The 18611-nt window shown below is 44.3% G+C and overlaps 1 protein-coding gene across 2 annotated transcripts in view; it reads right to left on the bottom strand.

Moving 5' to 3' along the window:
- The window catches only part of FAM107B (family with sequence similarity 107 member B), a 59279-nt gene extending 56398 nt beyond the window's left edge, over positions 1-2881 (bottom strand). The window contains exons 1-2 of one of the 2 annotated variants that reach the window (XM_032106886.1): positions 2738-2881; positions 825-941 (exon numbers count right to left, since the gene is read on the bottom strand). The gene's annotated coding sequence lies outside the window, so the exon portion shown is untranslated. The remainder of the gene's footprint in view (positions 1-824; positions 942-2737) is intronic. The other variant, XM_032106885.1, reaches the window with a different exon arrangement.
- Positions 2882-18611: the final 15730 nt, after the last annotated feature.

The raw sequence follows: 18611 nt of genomic DNA, 5'->3' as shown, positions 1-18611 counted from the left end.
ATGTTGTGCTGCAAACCATACTTCACTGACAGTCAAAAACACACCAGGTCTGGCCAAACCAGAACAAACTTTAGAGTAATAACTGTGTTGAAGAAGCGTTACGCACATTTTCTTCTCCTTCACAGTGAGACGGTGCATGTATCTTGCTCTTTGATACTGTGTCAGAATGGTATCAGCCCTGAGCTGTGTCAGACACGCTCTTTTTGTGTTCTTATGAGATGCAAATAGATCCAAAGTTGTACAGCGCAGAGATGTCAGATACAGAACGGCTCAGCAGAAGCTGAGCATTGAAACTGGCTCTGTTTACAACTACCACAGTCCCAGAACAGACTAAGAGTTGGCCACATGTATTTAATACTGTTAACCATGTACAAAGATAACATAGCTTTATTCAATAAAATATTTTCTTTGAAACTTTGATAGAGCCAAAGTTCTGTTAGAGCCAATTACTGGTTAACAGTTCCACTCTTCTTCCCACAGCTAGCAAACATGATTATTTCCTTCTCTCTTTCCCCATTTTTCCTTCTGCTCCAACTTTTAGGTAATTTTCCTGTCCTTACTGATGTTGTGAAGAAGTGCTCTCAAAACCAGTTGTTTCTCAGCATCCTGAGTACGGGCCGTGTGTAAAAACTGAGTGACTTCCCCACCCCCACCCCAGTCTACCACTCTCTCTCAAGCCAGGCTGTTCCACTGCGTGACTCTGACAAACAATCTGCCACTTCAGCAAACGCACTGACCAGAGCCACCGCACAAATCAGATTGTGAAGGAGAGCGTGTGCGAGAAAGATCTCCCAACTGCAGCTGCCACACAGCTCCTCACTTACCCAGTCGTGCAGGGGGGGTGCAGGGTTCAACACAGTCTCAAAACCTTTAAATGCCTGGAGGTGAACTGGACTTCAGAGAAACTTCTTAATTTTGAAGAGAGAAAAAAGATGCTAAGACTGAAAAAGAAGGAAGAGAGTAAATTACGGGATATGAGATCTGAAGCAGAAAGAAGAAAGCAAGTGGGAAAGTATTGTGAGGACCTGATGAGAGAATTCTCCCCTTTCTTCAAACTTTTGGGAAGCATCAGCATGCCATTTCAATTAACAATACTCAAGTGGTGAAGACAATATAGCGACACTACTCTTGAGCATTAGGGACGCAGAAGTGACATTTCACCTGCCAAAATCATCCCTGGCAAAACTCTACCATCACCAGTGGAACAACACCAAGCATGAAATTGGCCCAGAGTTGCATTAAGACAATAAAGGCTTTGTTTCAGGAGATATGGGGCATTTCTGGTTCCTTATAATTAAGCTCAGCAAACAATTGTTTATTGTCCCTGAGCAAATATCGCTGACACCAAACCAGCAGCCACCACATTCATAGAACACACTGTCTGTCCATATATTGCTAGGAAAACATCCATCAACAAAGCAACAGATTGCCACTGTCCTGTTCATATCACGAGGAAATTAAAGACATTTTAAATGCCTCCCAAACTGCCTACCAGATCCACAAGCAGTCATTCTCATTTTCAGCAACATCCTTCCACACTCCTACTTCTCTGCCAAGTCAATGAAAGTTAAATGTCCTGACTGGTGCTACAGGACTCAGTGCACACACAGACATACAACAACGCTCCACTGCCAGAGTTATTCAACAATACTCCCACCACAAACTATACACTGCAACCACACTATGCTCGCACAGAAGCATCTTTTTCTCCTTCCGTTGCATTTTTGTTTGACCATGCGAATTCTCAATGAAATCCCACAAGTTCACATGTTCCTACCGCTCTCTCGAGTTTGCCACAAGCATGCCCTGGACTTACAGACTCTGCTCCAACGCCAGCCACGGCTGTACACCACATCTGCACAGTATCGATTTATGCCAGACCTCATTAAGCTATGAAAAAACTCAATGGCTGAAGCAAACAAGTACTTCAGGCACACAAAGTTCCTGTACTGCACCCTTTCTCCTTGTGCACCCCCAAAGTGAGTTCATCCGTGCAGTTTCCCTGGCCAGCTGTGCAGCCTTTCAACCCAATGCATAGGAAAACCTGGACATTTGAATTCTCGGGATCCTTGAAGGAAACTTTGACCGATCCAGGTGGGAGCGGTGGGAGCAGAGAAGCAGCTCCTCGGGGCTTGTCCCGCTCCCAGCTTCTACTTGTTTTAAAGATCTGTAAGGAGACATCCACTGCCCACACCAGAAGTTCAGCTGCTCTGAATGCCCATTTTACAGGGCACCACATATAGGAAATACAATATTTATCTTTTTTATCTGCTTTTCCGACTCCTCTACACATCCACCACTACCCACTCCCCCAGTCCTGCCAGCCTGCACCCACAGACCCCGCGGGACTATGGGGGTGCTCACACGGCTGCAAGAGTCACCAAAGGATCAAAGCTGCCCCCAAGAAGGCGCCGAACACACCACGGACACACCGAACACCCACCGACCCCAAGGCCTCGGCGAGCCGGGGACACCCGCAGGGGGCGGCGGGACCGGCGGCACCGCCGGAGCCCCGCGCACCCCGGGCACCCTTCTGCTTGCTCCCCCTTTAATTTATGCAGAGCCACGACGAACTCCCCGTGCTTCCCTTCACGAAGGAAGGCGCGGGTGCCCCCCCAGCCGGTACCCGCCGCTCCCCCCTCCTCCCCGGGAGCGACCGTCCCTCAGCCCCGCCGGGCTGGGATATCCCGTCGCTCCGCGCCAGCGCCTTTGTGTGCGGAGAAGACACAGAACCTACCTCGGCGGGGCGGCTCTGCCCGCCCGGCAGCGCGGGGGACGAGGGCAGGGGGAGCCGAGGAGGGACAGAGAGGAGCAGCCGCTGCCTTCCCGCCCGCCCGATGCCGCCGGAGTGTCCGCCCGGCCCCGCCACACGCGCGGAGCCGGCCCGGCCGCGCCTGAGGGGAGCGGCGGGGCGGGCCGGGGGCGGGCCCGGCGCTGAGTCACCGCCGCGGCCGCCCCGCCGCCTCCTTTGTTGTCAGGCGTGGAAAAATCCGGGGTGGCGGGGATGGCTAGGGGGAAATCCCGAGGGAAACGGGGGAAAAACGGGGCCGCGTGGCGGCCCGGGCCGGGCTCCACGGGCTCAGTGCCGCCCCGCCCCGGGAGGAACAACGCGCGTGGGGCCAGCCACGGGTGGGTCTCAAATTCCTGCCGGGGCCGTGGGTCCGCTGAGCGGCCCCGCTCACCTGCGGGAGCCGCCGCTCTCTCCATGGAAGAAAATCTCCCAGCTGTGCCTAACTTTCCCGAGTGGTTCCTTCCCGTGTCCCGGAGCCCTGTCGCTGTGGATATTCCCACTTAATTCTGTCGGAATTAAGATCCCCATCCAAGTCGGAGGCCAAGAGGTCACGGCCAGCCAGACAAAACGTGTTCAGTGCATGCAAAATCTGTCTCGAGTGAGCACTACACGATGGGGACGTGAAAGAGAACCTGGGACACGGCATAGATTGCACAGACTTTGGGAATGAACCCAAACAAAGAAAGACATCTGAGGATGAAATATGTGTTTATACACTGGGGTACGCACTGGGATTAAATAGATTTCTTTTGTATATTTATCGCTGGGATTATTTTGGGTTTCTGCAAAACAGATGACTTGAATCACAGCACCGCGGCTTGAGTCATCTGAGGGATGGAAAGCTTCAGGCTGATCTGGGGAGCTCAGTAATTTGAGGAGCTGAGCACTCGGCATCCCTTGGGCTGCGAAGACAGACCCTTCCCCTGCAAAAGCCCCAGCCTCAGAAGTCCCAGCAGGAAGAATGTTGGGTGCTCAGTAGATGGTGCTATTTCCACCGAATTTATGCTAAATAACCCACTGCCCCAGGATGGGAAGGGCAGCGAGTGAGTTGGAAGAAACATGTTTTCTGTGGGGCAGGGCTGAAATCCGGAGTGCTGGTTTGTACTAAAGAAAAGACTATTCAGGTCTTTGTGTGCAGCTGTTCTTCCACTAGGAATAAACGGCAGCCGGGGTGAAACCTAGGAAATAGATGAAATCCGGGGCACCAGTGGCTATTGTCACATCTGGTTCAATTCAAGCCTGCTGCCAAGCACCAACATACACAATCAGAGCTGTCCTGTGAACAGATGAGATGTTAAAAAATACTCAGTGCTCCTCCAAAAGTCTCTTGTGACATGCCAAGTTGGACAACCGTTTGTGTTGTCCATGTTCACAGTGTCCGCCCTGGCAATGGGCAGCCTCATTCCCCAGCACTCTTTCCATTACAGGAGTGTTGTGAGATATAGTTGTTTTGTATGTGGTGCTCATGGACGCTGTCTGAAGAAAAACCTCATAAAAATTGATTTTTAAAAAATAAATGTGGTAAAATTATGTGCCTGGATGAATGAGGCAGTATAAATATTGATTAGTTCCCTGGGCTGTGAGCAACCCTCCATCTGAAGCATGGGAGGGGGAGATAGTTTATGGCCAGAAAATTGCAAACAGCAACGAAATAAAGTTAATTGCAAGGCCAGCAGAATGCTGGATTTCCTTATCTTTTGCATTCTTGACCTTACAGACCTCTTCATATCATTGCTGTATCCAAGCATTAACCATTTGTATTCTGAAGACACTTCGTAGTAACCCCGATCAAGTTTTTATCTCTGTTGCCTTAGACACTGCACAGGCAGTTGTCCCTGTTCTGAAACCTGACATCTCGCATCAGTGTTTCCCTACCCTTCCTCGGCTCAGACAGCTATTTTGTTGTGATATGTATGATCTTCCCAGCAGATCCTGCACATCCACACCTTTAAATGGAATGTAACACTTTTCTGAAGCAAAATTACAAAAAAACTCTGCATCTCTTGCCATGGCTTGACAAAGGGGCATGGGCATTTTTCATGGTGTTTTGTTCCAGAGTTGCATTCAGTTTAAGTGTGTGGTTATGCAGCATCGTTGGCAGGTGCAGCTTTAGCAAAGTCCACACACACACACAATTCTCTTGTGCTTTGTGAAATTACTGTAATGCTGTGCAACCCCTAAGCTGCCATGGCTGTATCCAGGCCTGAAAAATATTGCTGGACTTAAGTGAGAAAGGGGAAGATTTGTGAGGGGCAGAAAGCTGAAAGGACACACCAAGGACACACCTGAAGACCAGCAATGGCTGAGATCAACCTATTACTGTGTTGTCTTAATTTCTCACTCAGTGCCTCATAAAAGACAGTGGTCAAATGATAGCTCTGAGTTAAACATCTCACAAGCAATTAAAGGGATAACTTGAGTCATCATGTTGCCTGGTTTTGGTGCAACAACTGCCTTGTACCTCAGACCCCTGGCAGGGGAATGAGTCAGTCCAGCTCAGCTGCAGCCCCGAAGAGAGGAACATGAGTGGTCAGCATTGTCTCCCATCTGTGAGCCACTCAGATTCCCGGAATTCCTATTCCTTCTTTCAGGCACATCCTATGTGCCTCTTGCCTTTTGACCACAAGAAAATTACAGTCCATGGTTCATGTGATGAAGAAATTTGGCCACAACTGCATTTTATTCATGACAAGCCTTCTCCCCCCAGCACTGTGGGTACTGAAACTCTAGAAAGCGCTCGAAAAAGCCTCAGGGATCTTTCTAGATTAAAAGCAATATATAAATGCAAAACATTACCATTTTATTTGACATGAAAAGCAGTGTATTGGAATAGAAAAGAATTAATAAACTGGCTGCACTTTAGACAAAATAATTCACTGGCAATACTTAACATGAAAAAATTCCCTTATTAACATTATAGCCAAAAGTGCATAGACATTCTATCACATGATTGTCACAGGACATATGCAGTATGTACTTTGGCATTTTGGTATCTCACGAATCAAGTATTATGTATTTTAATTGCCTGTTGCTGTTTGTATTTCTTTTTAGTCAAACTGCAGAATTAAAAGCAAAATCATCCTTTAATTTAAATCCCTCTTTGTGAGGTAGGGAATTGCATTTTATGCCGTGTCCACACCATACCTGGCTTTTGAGTATTACCACATTATAACCTTAAATAACAGTAAGAACAATTTTAGTGTAGCAGAAACAAAGTGGAGTATTTTAGAGGGGCAGACACAAGTGGAGTCAGCTGCTGTGGGATTCCCCTTCCTTAGTTTTAGCTGTCTGAAAGCAGACGTCTCGTCTAAGCAGGTCATGAAGGCTGGGTTAGAAGTAGGTACCCTCAGAGAGAGATTTGTGCCTCCTACTCTAAATGTCTGTATTAGAAGTGGATTAATTGCTTTGGAAGTGCTTCTGCTGGTTGTACGAGGCAGCACCTGACCAGCTTCAGCTAGATGCCTTCCTCAGAATTTCTTTAGCTTTGTGTAATTCCTTCACCCAGAGTGGCAAAATTCTTCCCCATTGCCTGCTCCTCTTTGCAAACAGGAGTTGAGTGCTGCCTGTACACCAGGATTTTTATTCCATATAATGTGAGGAAGCACTGACTTGAATCACAGGAGACTGTGGTTTTCTTTATTTGCCTATAGCCACTTTAAATGTAATTTTTTTCCTAGATTTTTAATTTAATAGAAGGAAATCAACTGGAATGCAGGTTGCTATGAATGTTTTTCCATACTGTAATTCTGTAGAAACATCAGTTGAGTATTTGAAGAAACATCTGCTATGCACATAGATGAATGAATATATATAGGAGCTGAACAATTTGACTTTGGAGCTTGCAGGGTTTTCTTTACACAAAGCCAGGGGCATAAAAGGGATTTCCTCCAAGTTTTCCTGTGTATTAATAATGAAGATCAGGATGCCACCTTTGCTTCCTCCCCTTCTGAGCATACAGTGAAAGGAAATGGTTCTGGATCGAATCATAAAGAGCAGTGGAAAAAAACAGACTACACTCCACGCTGGCACTCAGAAGTTTAATTATCCAGCGTGCTGCATCTTTATGGAAGAAGTAGACAGATAAATCCCATATGTTAGTAGTTGGCCCCCTGTGGCTGACCTTTGGCTCAAATATTCCATATTGTGATTAATGTCACACAGTTGGATCCAAAACATGCTCATTCCCCAGGCTGCAGAAAAAAAGGGGATTAAATTTACCTTCCAACAGCAGAGTTTCATTTGATCACTCTTTTGGAGACTGATTTTATCCCTGCCTGTAGTCTGGCCTCTGAAGAGCTGTTCTGCACTCCCTCTGCTAGGACTTAAGACCCAGCTTCTCATATTGCCTCCATTACTGACTCACTGAGCAACCTGAAATAAGTCATTTTGCCTCAGGTTCTGGTCTTGTAGAACAGAAGATAACTGTGACTTCCTTGCTGACACAGTTTGAACTTGCAGGTGGAACACACTAAGCGAGGTTCATCTTCAGACAAAATTAGGTATTGACCTCTAGAACCTCAAGGTCTTACAAGATTAGGTCAGAAAATTATAGATATGCTTGGATTGTGGTTTTCTGGCCACCTTCTCCCTTAATCTTGCCATTTTTATGTGCCATTGTTTGTCTTCTCATGTCATTATAGTGGTCTTACATCATTCTAGTAACACAAACTGTACCCCTGGCACTGGCATAGGCAAGCAGGCACCGAGATCTCTGAGCCTACGTGTCAGTTTGATCATGAAGGACACAGGATCTGTGGAAAGGATACACATCCTATGTGTAATACAGATACACAGTGCCTAGCGTTCCATAGCACATTTCTGGGGAAATCAGATCCTCAGACATACATTTACAAGAGGGCTCAGGGTTGTAATGCAGAACATTTTAACAGACTCCACAACATGTCACTGGCATCCTCTGTAGGGTCAAAGCCTTGAGGTGCTGCAAGTAATGATACCAGAATTCCTCCCCATTTCACCTCTCTAGAGTGAGGTCAGACACAGAAAGCCTCATTCAGCTAATTAAGCCATTGCTAAAATTGCCACAGCCCTTAAGTTAGTTTAGACTGAGCCTGTATTTCTGCCTGCCTCTTAGATGAGATGAAGCAACAAAGCCTGATGAAGGCTTGGAAACTTCTCCTGCTCCTGTGGAGGTCACGAGGAATTTTGCTTCAACTGGACCTAAAAAGATACAACCAGCTGTCTTCCCAGGGATGACACAGGAAAGTCTGTGAAAATACAGCTGTAGTAGCTGGAGACCCAGAAAAACGTGAGACAAAGCCTCTGAGGAGGTCTGTCCCTACCTCCAGCTGGGACACATCTGGACTGTTGTGCAGGCTGGGCAAATTTTTCCATTCCCAAGCTGGTTTATTTACCCAGGATGACAGGCTGTTAGCAGACTGTGCTCAGGGTGGCCCTATAGCAGTGGGAGCAGACAATCTCATATCATTTCGCACTACAAGAAATAATCAAATGCTCTTTCCTCCATGAAAGGAAAGATGGGCAGATATTCTCTGTGCTCTAAACCATAAAGTACATGCAAATTGCAAAGGATGAGTAGCTTTATTTCTGTCTTTTGTGCAGTAATGATTGCACTCTGGAGGCTTTCCATGGGCCGTGTGAACATGTGCAGAGGATTATTCTCATGGATCAAGACTCTACCATCACAGGATCTCAAAGTGCTGGTTAAGCCTGACAACTTGTCCTGATTTTGGTTGGGATAGAGTTAATTTTCCTCCTAGTAGCTGGTACTGCAAGACAACAATCACCGTGGTGTTTGTAGCATGCCCATCACCAGAATATATAAGCATGTCTAATTTAGAAATGAAAAAGATTTCAACTGCCAACCCTAGCTGAAGTTAATTGGAGCATTAGAGATCACCATGCCTAAAAATAAAGTTAAAAAAAGAAAAAAAAATACAAAAAAAACCCCCAAAAGAACAGCTGCTGGCCTTTGATACCTAAAGCAGAAATTTGAATCTCCAGGTGTTGAGTTCTCTAGTTTTCTGTGTGAGATTTCCTATGCAGAAGTCCATGAACCTCGGTTATGCTGTGCCAAGCAGAGAGAGTTGAGCAAGCGCCGTGTCTCAGACCCTCTGTGCAAGCTCTGCAGAACCAGTGGGTACATGCCCAAATATTTTGAATGTAGGCAAATCCCCTTGCACAGGCAGGTTAGCCCAGTTTATTATACCACAACAGTTGCTGAGCACCTAGAAATCCTTAAGATAGCCAAGCTGCTCTGGTTTTCCATAATTTCCTAGAAAAACAGAAAAAGCCACAGGATGGCAGATGATTTAGACAAGTGATAGGGTTGACAGAGACTTCCAAGCCAGCACACTGGGCTGGTAGCAGTTCTGGGAACAGGAGTCAGAACTCTGGGTTCTCACTGTCCCAGTAATAGCCAGGTTGAACACTGGAGTGTGTGTCCACCCCAAAACTGGGTCTGTGATCAGCACATGGCATCTCTGGCTGGCTCAGGCCCATCTTAGGCAGTCACACAATGAAATTCTGCCTGGATTATCTCTGGTCCTGCATGCAGTTGGGATTTCTGGGGTCATTCTTCCTGGGGAAGTTGTGCTAAAATAAGTTCAAAGTCTCTGATTCTTTCTTAGTGAGTCATTTATCATGAGAGTGCTTGTCTTGGTCCTCTAGACACATGGGGAGAACTGTGGGAAGAAGCTGAAGAGACAAAGTATATGGGATAGAATCCCAGGGGAAGCCAGAGCCATAGCCTGCACTTCCAGCTATGGCTGAGAAGTTGGGTTGTGTGTGAGTTTATTGTGTACAATCAAGAAAGAAAATAGGGGGAATGCTGTATCAGAGCCTTCAGCAGTGGGTAGTGAACGCACAGTGTGAGCACAATAAGTCCATTTCAGCTTAATCAGTTTAGAATTTCAGCTGAGTCTCTTGTCACCAATTCTGCTGCAAATAATAATGGAGTAATGACAGCAAAGCAAGCAATTAACTGAAATAGGTTGCAAACCTTTTTCCTGGTTTCCCACTTGAAATAAATCATTATTCTGTCCCTAACTCTTCGTTTTTATTGTCTGCCTCCTGTGGTCTAGTAACCAGCTGGTATTCCTTATGAAGAAATCAGCAGGTTGATTGACGCTGTGGCTACCCTGAAGTCCTCTGAGGCTTTCTTATTGACTGACCATATCTTAGATAAGGTTGCCAGTAAATTATAGCTCTCCTTAAGAGCATCTGCCTCAGGGCTGCTCTCCCCTCATTATAAATCCTGATCTAATCCTGCGCATCTCCTCAATTATTGGAGAGTACAATTCAAGAAGTGGCTTCCCCAGTGCACATGAAATGAGATAAACTATTCCTACATAAGGTAAACATGACTACTCAAGAGTGAAGCTAAGCATTTTCAGGCCAGTCTCCTCCCGATTTTCATGCCGTTTCCAAAGGAAAACATATCACCACTCCTGTTAATGATGGCTGTTATTTCACCACAATCAGTTCTAAAAATCAGTTTGAAAGTTCTACCTGTCTGTGGAACTACTTTTAAGTATTTCTAACTGCAAGAGCCCCATGTATTACAATTCAGGTGACGACCTTAAGAAAGGTATTGGGTAAGTCACTTTAGAGCCCCCAGTCTGCCACAGAAACTCCTGGAGATGCTTCATGGCCATGCCAAAATATGGGAAAGACATTTACCTTATGAGATCGATGAATGTGAGAGAGCAAATGGAAAAGGGACAAGTTTATCTTAACACTTTTTTGTGTTAGGCAGATAAATTATGTTCTGGATTGCTGGATGAGTTCAACATATCAGTGCTGATGGAGGTAAGTTACTCCATCTTGTAACTCCATGAACAAAAATATCTCATTTGTGGAGGCATCCTATTATACTGAATAAAGGGTGAGTAAAGGAGCCTGTTAGTGCTCCTGTTGGATCAGTACCTGCTCCAAGTTCCAGTAACTGAGACAACTGCTGTCACTTTCTGTGGTCTTCCACACACACCACAGCACCCAAGTCCAGCTTTGCAGGTCCTGCCTGAGCTCTGGCCTGTCTTGAACCTCGCCTTTTGTGAGGAACCTTTCTCTGGAAAAACCCTTACACTGCATGTTGACTTTATGCAAATACAAAAATTATGTTTGAACACTGTTAGATGGGTGACTTTATTTACAGCTTTGTATTTTCACCAGTATAAGTGGGAAGAAACAGAAGGATTTATTTCATCCAGGGGAAAATGTGCATCTAGGAATGAAATTAATGTAATCTGTGAACCCACAGCAAGGTTATGTGGCAGTTTGACTCAATGTAACATTAATGACTTATTCTAATTGTTAAAGTCACAGATTATGTTTATTCCACAGCATTTCCTTTCATCTAAGAGAACTTTATTGTTCACCCAGCTCCAAATACAGAGTGAATTTTGACATCTCTGGTGGGAAATCAACAATCTGTCTCATTGCTTCCGTTATCTATGTGAGGTGTTTGCTTGACCATTTATTTGTGCCAAGCTAGATTGGGATGTCAGATGATAGAAAGAAGAGCACTCATCCGAGGGTGTGGTGGGACTACACACAGATCATCCTTCCTCAGCCTCAGCTTACCTGCCAGCCCAAGGAAGCACTACCTGTCCTGGGACAGGCCTTGCAGGGTCCCCTTGGGAACCCTTCTTGCACTTCCTCCTGATCAATCATAAGATAAAGACATAAAAGTCTGTAAGAGTGGCTGCAGTGTCCAGGTTAAAAATCTGTCATGACCCATTTACAAAAGTAAATTCCCAAGGAGTACTACAGGAAAAGGGCAAACATGCATGATACTCCAATCACAGTCTCTAGACACCCACAGCCTCCTGAAAACTGACTGCAGTTTCTACTAATTTCTACAAATTTCTACTAATTTCTACAAATAGATGAAGATTTCTAGTTATAGCCCTCCATTGATCTTTTTCCCCTTGGACCTGTCCAGCCTCCCCTTAAATTCATGTGAGACTCTGGCAGTATCATTTGGCAAGAAATTGCAAAGCTCAATAGTCTTCTCATTCTGCACTGGTTAATAAATTTTTTTGTGAATGTTAATCACTGTCACTTAGTACAATTCTTCTTACAGGAAACATTATCCTACAATCAATGGAGACAAACTTCTATAGGCTTCTCTGGTGTTGGATCCCAGTAGTATTGTTTAACCCAAGCCCCCTCAAAATCAGCAAGAGATTCTTAATTTTAGTTAGGTCCACAATTCCTGGCTGACTGGAAAAAATTGTCCAAATTACAATTTAGTCAAAGTGAGGTTTCACCTCTCCCTAAGTATCCGGTATCCTTTATTGCAGTTCTGGCTTTGTAATCCTGCTTTAGTTTCTAGCAGGATTCATCAAAACAATAATTTCACTTCAAAAAAAGCTACAGAGTGTTTTTTAAGGAAAGATGAAAGGCTGAATGGTGATTGGGGCTGCCCCACTACAATTACCGAAACAAATAGGTCCAATAAGAAGCTCTGCTCTCATTTACATGGCTCCAGGACTCATCTTGCTAAAGTGTGGCCCCTTTTATCAAAGGATTTAAATCTGAATTATCTCCTTGTAATTCCCTCAAATTTATACCATTTGTATTCTGGTTTTCATCTGTGCTATTAACTAAGGCAGAGGCACCCTATAAATACAGCATACTTCAGTGGACTCCCTTATTTATATATTACAGATAACTTCAATATTTCCCCAAACAAGATGTGCCACTGTGACCCATAGAGTCAATACATATTGCATTTGCATTCTTTTATAATGCAAGGCAGTTGTAGAATTACGTACAAATAGACCTCTGGGGGCCTGACCTCCCAGCTGTATTAAATAAATCCCCTTAGCACAAAGGAGGAAGAAAAGGAAACAAAGAGCTTCCTGCTGGCTTTTCCTGGAAGCATAGAAGTGAAATAATTCACTTCAGTGTCCTGTGGAAATAAAGGGTGGTTAGAAAACATCAGAAATCAATCTTTACAAAAATAACAGCCCTAGAAGGGAGAGAGTGAACATCTTGGCTGTAGAGAAGAGTGGAGTTTTCCTGGTGTATTTGCTCACTATCTTTGCTCACTATTGCCCTTTACTAAGTTACTTTAGTCTTTACTCAGACTAAATGTCCTTGAGCTGTGGAAATCATAAGGGGAAAGTGCACCACTGGGATGGACATAGTTACAGGGTGGGTTTTGGCAGGAGTTTATATAAACTCCTCTGAGAGGAGTTACACTGAGTTGCAAATTTGTCTTTATTGGTACACATACAGTACTCAAGCTGATTCTGATCTGATAAAAGGAGCTGTTCAGACATAATTTCTGGTTTTCTTGCAAAAATATTTAAACAAAAACTTGAAAACAATTCTGTTTCAGTTTAAAATCAAACATTTTTTCAGGGTTTGTTCACGTATTAACCAAAACCCACATGCCTTCCTAAAACTTTTAACAAATATTTCCATTTAGTCGAAAAACCTGTTTCTGAAGAAAAAAAATCTTCTTTTGGAAATACCAATTCTTCTGGAAAAACTGATGATAGTGTTTGGTGATGCTGAGCAGACTCTGTAATGTGGGTGATTCTGTTTGTTCTGCCTTATGGGAGGTTCCTATGCATTAAGCCTGGGCGAATGGCATTTCCATTGCCTGTAACACCAAGTCCTCCCCTGTGTGTCTCTCATTGTCTGTACTCCCTGGACTTAATGGCAGTGGAGCGATATTTCATTCATCTCCTATGACAAGTGGTGTTTTTCATTATGTTCATTCCCAGAAAGAGACAGAATGAAAAATTAATGGTTTTTTTCTAGTTTATGTATGTGTTAACAGAATAAATTTGGGAGAGGGAAGCTCAGCAGTGCTTACTCATGGCCCCTTGGTTTTGTCTACTGATGTCGTTGTCCTGTCTCACAGCATCCAAAGTGGAGACACACATTTTGTTAGCAATTAAATGAATGGGAAAAAGGCTGGCAAAAGTTTTCCCTGTGGCACATTTCATTTCAGAGACCGCTGAGATCAAGGGATCAGAGGGAGGCAGCTGAAGCTTAGCATGTGTCAGCAGCCCTCCAAGGACCTGCCACATCTTGCATACAAACGCGATTTTACCAGTCCGAGCACTGATCCTGAAGCCCTGTTTGCATATGACAGCATATGCCAGATTTTTGTTTGTAAAATCCAAAGTGGGAATGACTGGGATATAATCAAAAGTCCCTGACTGGGAAATTTTAGACAAATGGTTCTGGTTTCAATCCATCTCCTTTGTTAATCTTATTATTCAGGAACTACTTAGAGCTATCTCATGCTCATTTAAACTAAATGCATAACCCAATTAAAACAATCCTGAGCTATTTAGATCTATAGAATTAGACAAAATTTCAGTGCTTCTGATATTTTAGATCATTCAGGGCTCCGGTGTGCAAATATCTATATCATCAGTTTATCTTCTCCCACTTCAACCATCATTAATAAATTGTACATATGGGTTAGGAGATTGTCATATTTCATATATGACACAACAGTTCTAGCCAATTTCTAAATTACTGGGTACTGTAATCCCCTGGTACAGCTCTGTGTCTGACTACAGGATACAGGACTTGGGTCTGCAAATCCACTTGGGTGCCTGGGATCATGGGAATGTGCTGAGGAGATGGCAAAAAGGACAGAGGAAAAGGGTGGAGCTGGAAGCATTTGATCTATCAGCACAGCAGCTTTTCCTAGCAGAGCTGGAGACTTACCAAAGGCCTGATGACTTTTTTCTGCTGTAGGAAATAATCTGCTAGCTAGAGAGTTCACAGTGGAAGGAAACAAGGAGAAGGGAGTAGTTAGATGAAACAATGAAATGCTTTTCTCATCAACTGTACTTAAACCCAGCTGCAATTTGATCTGTTCTTTTGGGAACAGGCAAGCAAGGTATTTCCAGGGGATTCTCACAAGGTTGTGATTAAAAACAAGAAACGTGCAAGAAATTAGAGTGAGAATTTAACTAAAACAAGGGCAAGAAACTCATGGCAAAGGGAGCTCAGCAGATAATTCCATTCACAATTTGTTCCCTGGATTTCGTACCATTTATGTTCACAAGCTCTTCATGAACAGATTGCACATATTAAAACAAACAAATGAGGAAATGTTTATTAATTACGGAATAATTGATATACAATATGTTATGAGTTAGAGATTTTTCTTGGTCTTCAAATTGTATCAGCCAGGGTTGTGTGACTCATAATTTGCACAGTGTCACTTTGTCACATGAGTCAGATGGCTCTGCAGGACAAACCCAGCACAGTTCATCTCAGCTTTGATGTATCAAAGAGAGAGGGGACCTGGTGGAGCTGGAGAAGGTACAGAGGAAGGCAGCTGAAGTGAAGGGGATGGAGCAGCTACCTCACAAGGAAAGGCAGAAGAGGCTGAAACTCCACTGCAGTTTAGAGAAAAGGCAGCTGAGCAGGGATATGACTGAGATCTGCCTGTTCACAAAGGTGGTGGGTCAAGGGACAGAGTTATCCGTGCATCACTCAATACTGTAACAAGTACAGCAACACAAGAGCTGCTTCTTGGGGGGATCCATGAGCTGAAGCACTGCTGCCAAGGGTGCTGTGCCAGGGGACATGACAGCACCAGGGAAGCAACCAGGCTTCCCAGGCTGTTCTGTGATTCTATGGTTCTATGATCCTATGATTCTGTGATTCTATGATTCTATGACACTGTCATAGATTTGGCCACGTAGGTTTTGGTTTGAACAGTTCATGTCAGATCCCACATCTCTGCTCATGGGCTTGAATCCCATAATCCCACTAACATATGGATTCTTTCCCAGTCACAGAGGAGCTGGGCTTCCCAACGTCGTAAGTGACATGAATTAAAATTGGTGGAATTAGTAGAATTTTACTACTTTTATTAGTAGAATGAAAGAACCTCAAAAAGGCAGTAAATCTGATTTAATTTCTGTAGGCTCAGCTATAGGACATTCTTGTGCCCAACTCTTTGGTCAGTAGCAGATGTCAAGGGTAAGGAGTTCATTAAATAGCCCTCCACAGCGTCTTTTACCACCTCAGCTTGCTTTCCTGCTTTCCTGACACAGCTTTAAATTTCTTGAAGATACTTCTCTACCCATGCCATCTCCTTTCACTCCTCTGTGCCCTTCCACACACTGAATATGCATTTGAACCTGACAGACACAGATCCCTGCTATGCGACAGGGCCTTGACTTTTTTCTTCCTTTTTAAAATATTTTCTTCTTTTGTACCTGCAAATTACTCTGGGTGTGATTTTCTGTACTCAGTTACAGGGGAGGATAATTTGTGCCACTCACAGGGCTTAGCAAAACTGCAGGCACTGGTACCTTTGTGCCCAGTTCTGGAAAACAAAATGTACCTGCAATTATGTGTCCATGGGTGCAAATTATAAGGATAATGCTTAGACAAGACTGGGAATTTTTCAGTGAGATGGATTTTTGCTAGAAAACAAAGAAAAAGAACCTGATACACCTGATCTGAGGGGTTTCTGTGGGAATTTTCACACCAGTTTCAACAACAATGGCATTCCTGGGAAAATCCACACCACATGATAATCAACTTGTCCTACCTCAGAATAGCAAGAATTCAGAATTAGAGCATTTTCTAAAGATGAGGGAGCCAAGGTCAAATCCTGCTGTGCCTAATTGATGTCTCACATCTCCAGTGCATGCCCAGCCTGCAAGGTTACCAGTGTACCAATGACTCCTTCTCAAGGTTTTTGTTTGAAGTTGTCTCACTCAGCTTTAAGAAGTCTGTCTGACTGCCTCAGCACTCACAGGACTTAGTAAGACTGAGGTTCACAGCTGGCCTTTCATTTAGACAGAGCAAAGTCAGGCCTCCCTTTAGACTGAAAATGGTATAAAACTTTTCAAGTCCCAAACACATTATGAATCACCCTATGCATCCCATGTTATTGAGGCAAAGCCAAAAAAAGCTTTGCTGGTGTTGTTTCTTTTTCAAATGTCTGTTAATAACTATAAATAACTTTGAAATTCAGGCAGGGTTAGTCCAGATGGGTCAAGGTGCTCCACGAGTATGCTGGGGGCCATATCTGCTTCCTTTTTTCCAGTAAGAGCGTACACACAGGCATTATTTTTCTCCATGTGAGAAAATAGTGCTCCTATTTTACAACTCATTTCCCTCTTAAAGACTGTAATCATGTGAGAAGAAGCCAGCTGGTCTAGCCCCCAATAAATAGCCCTGACCAGCTGTAGTGGAAGGAAATCTGGTAGTGAAGCCATATGAAGAGCTGTCTGTGGCTCTATGCCGGGCTCCCGCTTCCCTTTCCATGCTGGAACATAGCTGAGCTTGGAGGTGAGGCCAAGGCAGGCAGTGAGACCTGTCTCTCACAGAGCTGCTGCTGCAGATCCTTCATCATGAATGGCCTCTCTTAGTTTTGTAAGTTCTAGTTCACATCCAGGACCAGGTACCAGAGCACTTTCCCCCACTGATGCTGCAAACTAATCCTGACCTACTTGTAAATATGGCAGTGAAAAGCTTTGGTGAAAGGCATGAGGAGCTTTGAAGGGCCTTTCTGTGTGTGTGTGTGGTAAGAGTCTCTTGCTTCTAAAGAACTGGTCTGAACAGGAAGAGTCTTAACTTGGCTGAGTCCTCTGAGCTTCATTGCTCAGTGACAGATGACATTTCTCAGCCTTGTCGGAAAAGAACACCACTAAATTGAAGCTCTGTCTCATTCTGCTTCACTAGAACATAATGAGGCAAAATTACAGGGTTTGCTGGCACTGCTCAGGAATTCAGCACCATGACTGTCCTCAGAGCCAGCCAAGTAAGAGAGCTACCAGCCCCTCCTGCGGCACCTGGCACAGGCTCTGGGGCAGTGCAGAAGATCCACTCAGGCTTTTTCTGGAATACTTAAAAAATCCTAAATAGCCCCAAAGGTTCCAGGGGCAAACAGAGCAGATGTAGCAGCTGAAGGACACTGGAGCAGAGCTGCTCCAGCACTGCTGTTGCTGAGGGCTGTGAGGGGCATTAATGGGTCCCATGTGCTGCAGGAATGCAAAGCTCTGCGTGGGCTGGGAGATTTATGCTCTTGACATTGGGGGGATTTCCTGGCTAAGAGCTGATTGTTTTGGTCTGTGCCTCTGCTCCAAATTACTGTGACTTTATTGAACAGCAAACCTGAGGAAGCAGCAGAGCCAGAGACGGACGCTCATCCTGTGTAAGATGCTACTGGTTTAACCTCACATTTCTGAGGATGTGGAGCATGAATTGTTTTTGTTTAATGCAGTTTGTGTTTAGTTGTCATTTAAGTGTCATTAAAAGATGAGACTGGTCTCATTATGGTTATTTTCTATTTTATGTCTTCTACAAGGCCCAGCAGTGAAGGTATGTAGGAACAAAATAAAACTATAGTGGTTTCCCAGCCCTCAACAACGTATGGGATGTGCTGAGCCACAGATGGTGTCTTTATATTTTAGCAGCCTTCAGTCACTTCAGTGATTTTTATGAATTTTTTTCATTAATGAACTCATGTAAACTGCTGGCTGCCCAAACATTCCATAACTCAACAAAACAGTGTGGTGAACTCTTTACTTTCCTTTGATTTGTACCTGCTGTTTGGCAATACTGCACCTCCTACATGGTATTTAGGTGGTTGTGTGGGCTGTAGTGTAGTTTAATTGGCAGAATGATATACTTGAGACCGACATCAGAGATTCAACTATTCCATTTTTTGTTCATCTTGGACTTCTGACCACCACACCTGAAGCTGAGCTCCCCATAGGGAAAGAATCGATGTGTTTGAAGGGTCTGCTTTAGGTGAGATCACCTGAAGACACAGACATTCAGTCATAAGCTCAAGGGCTCAAGAACTCTGCTTTTATCTTTGTAACCCAGTGAGACA

The sequence above is a fragment of the Corvus moneduloides genome, chromosome 4 (genome assembly GCF_009650955.1).
Source record: "Corvus moneduloides isolate bCorMon1 chromosome 4, bCorMon1.pri, whole genome shotgun sequence".
NCBI classification, from domain to species: Eukaryota; Metazoa; Chordata; class Aves; order Passeriformes; family Corvidae; genus Corvus; species Corvus moneduloides.
This window is presented reverse-complemented; position numbering and strand designations above follow the sequence as displayed.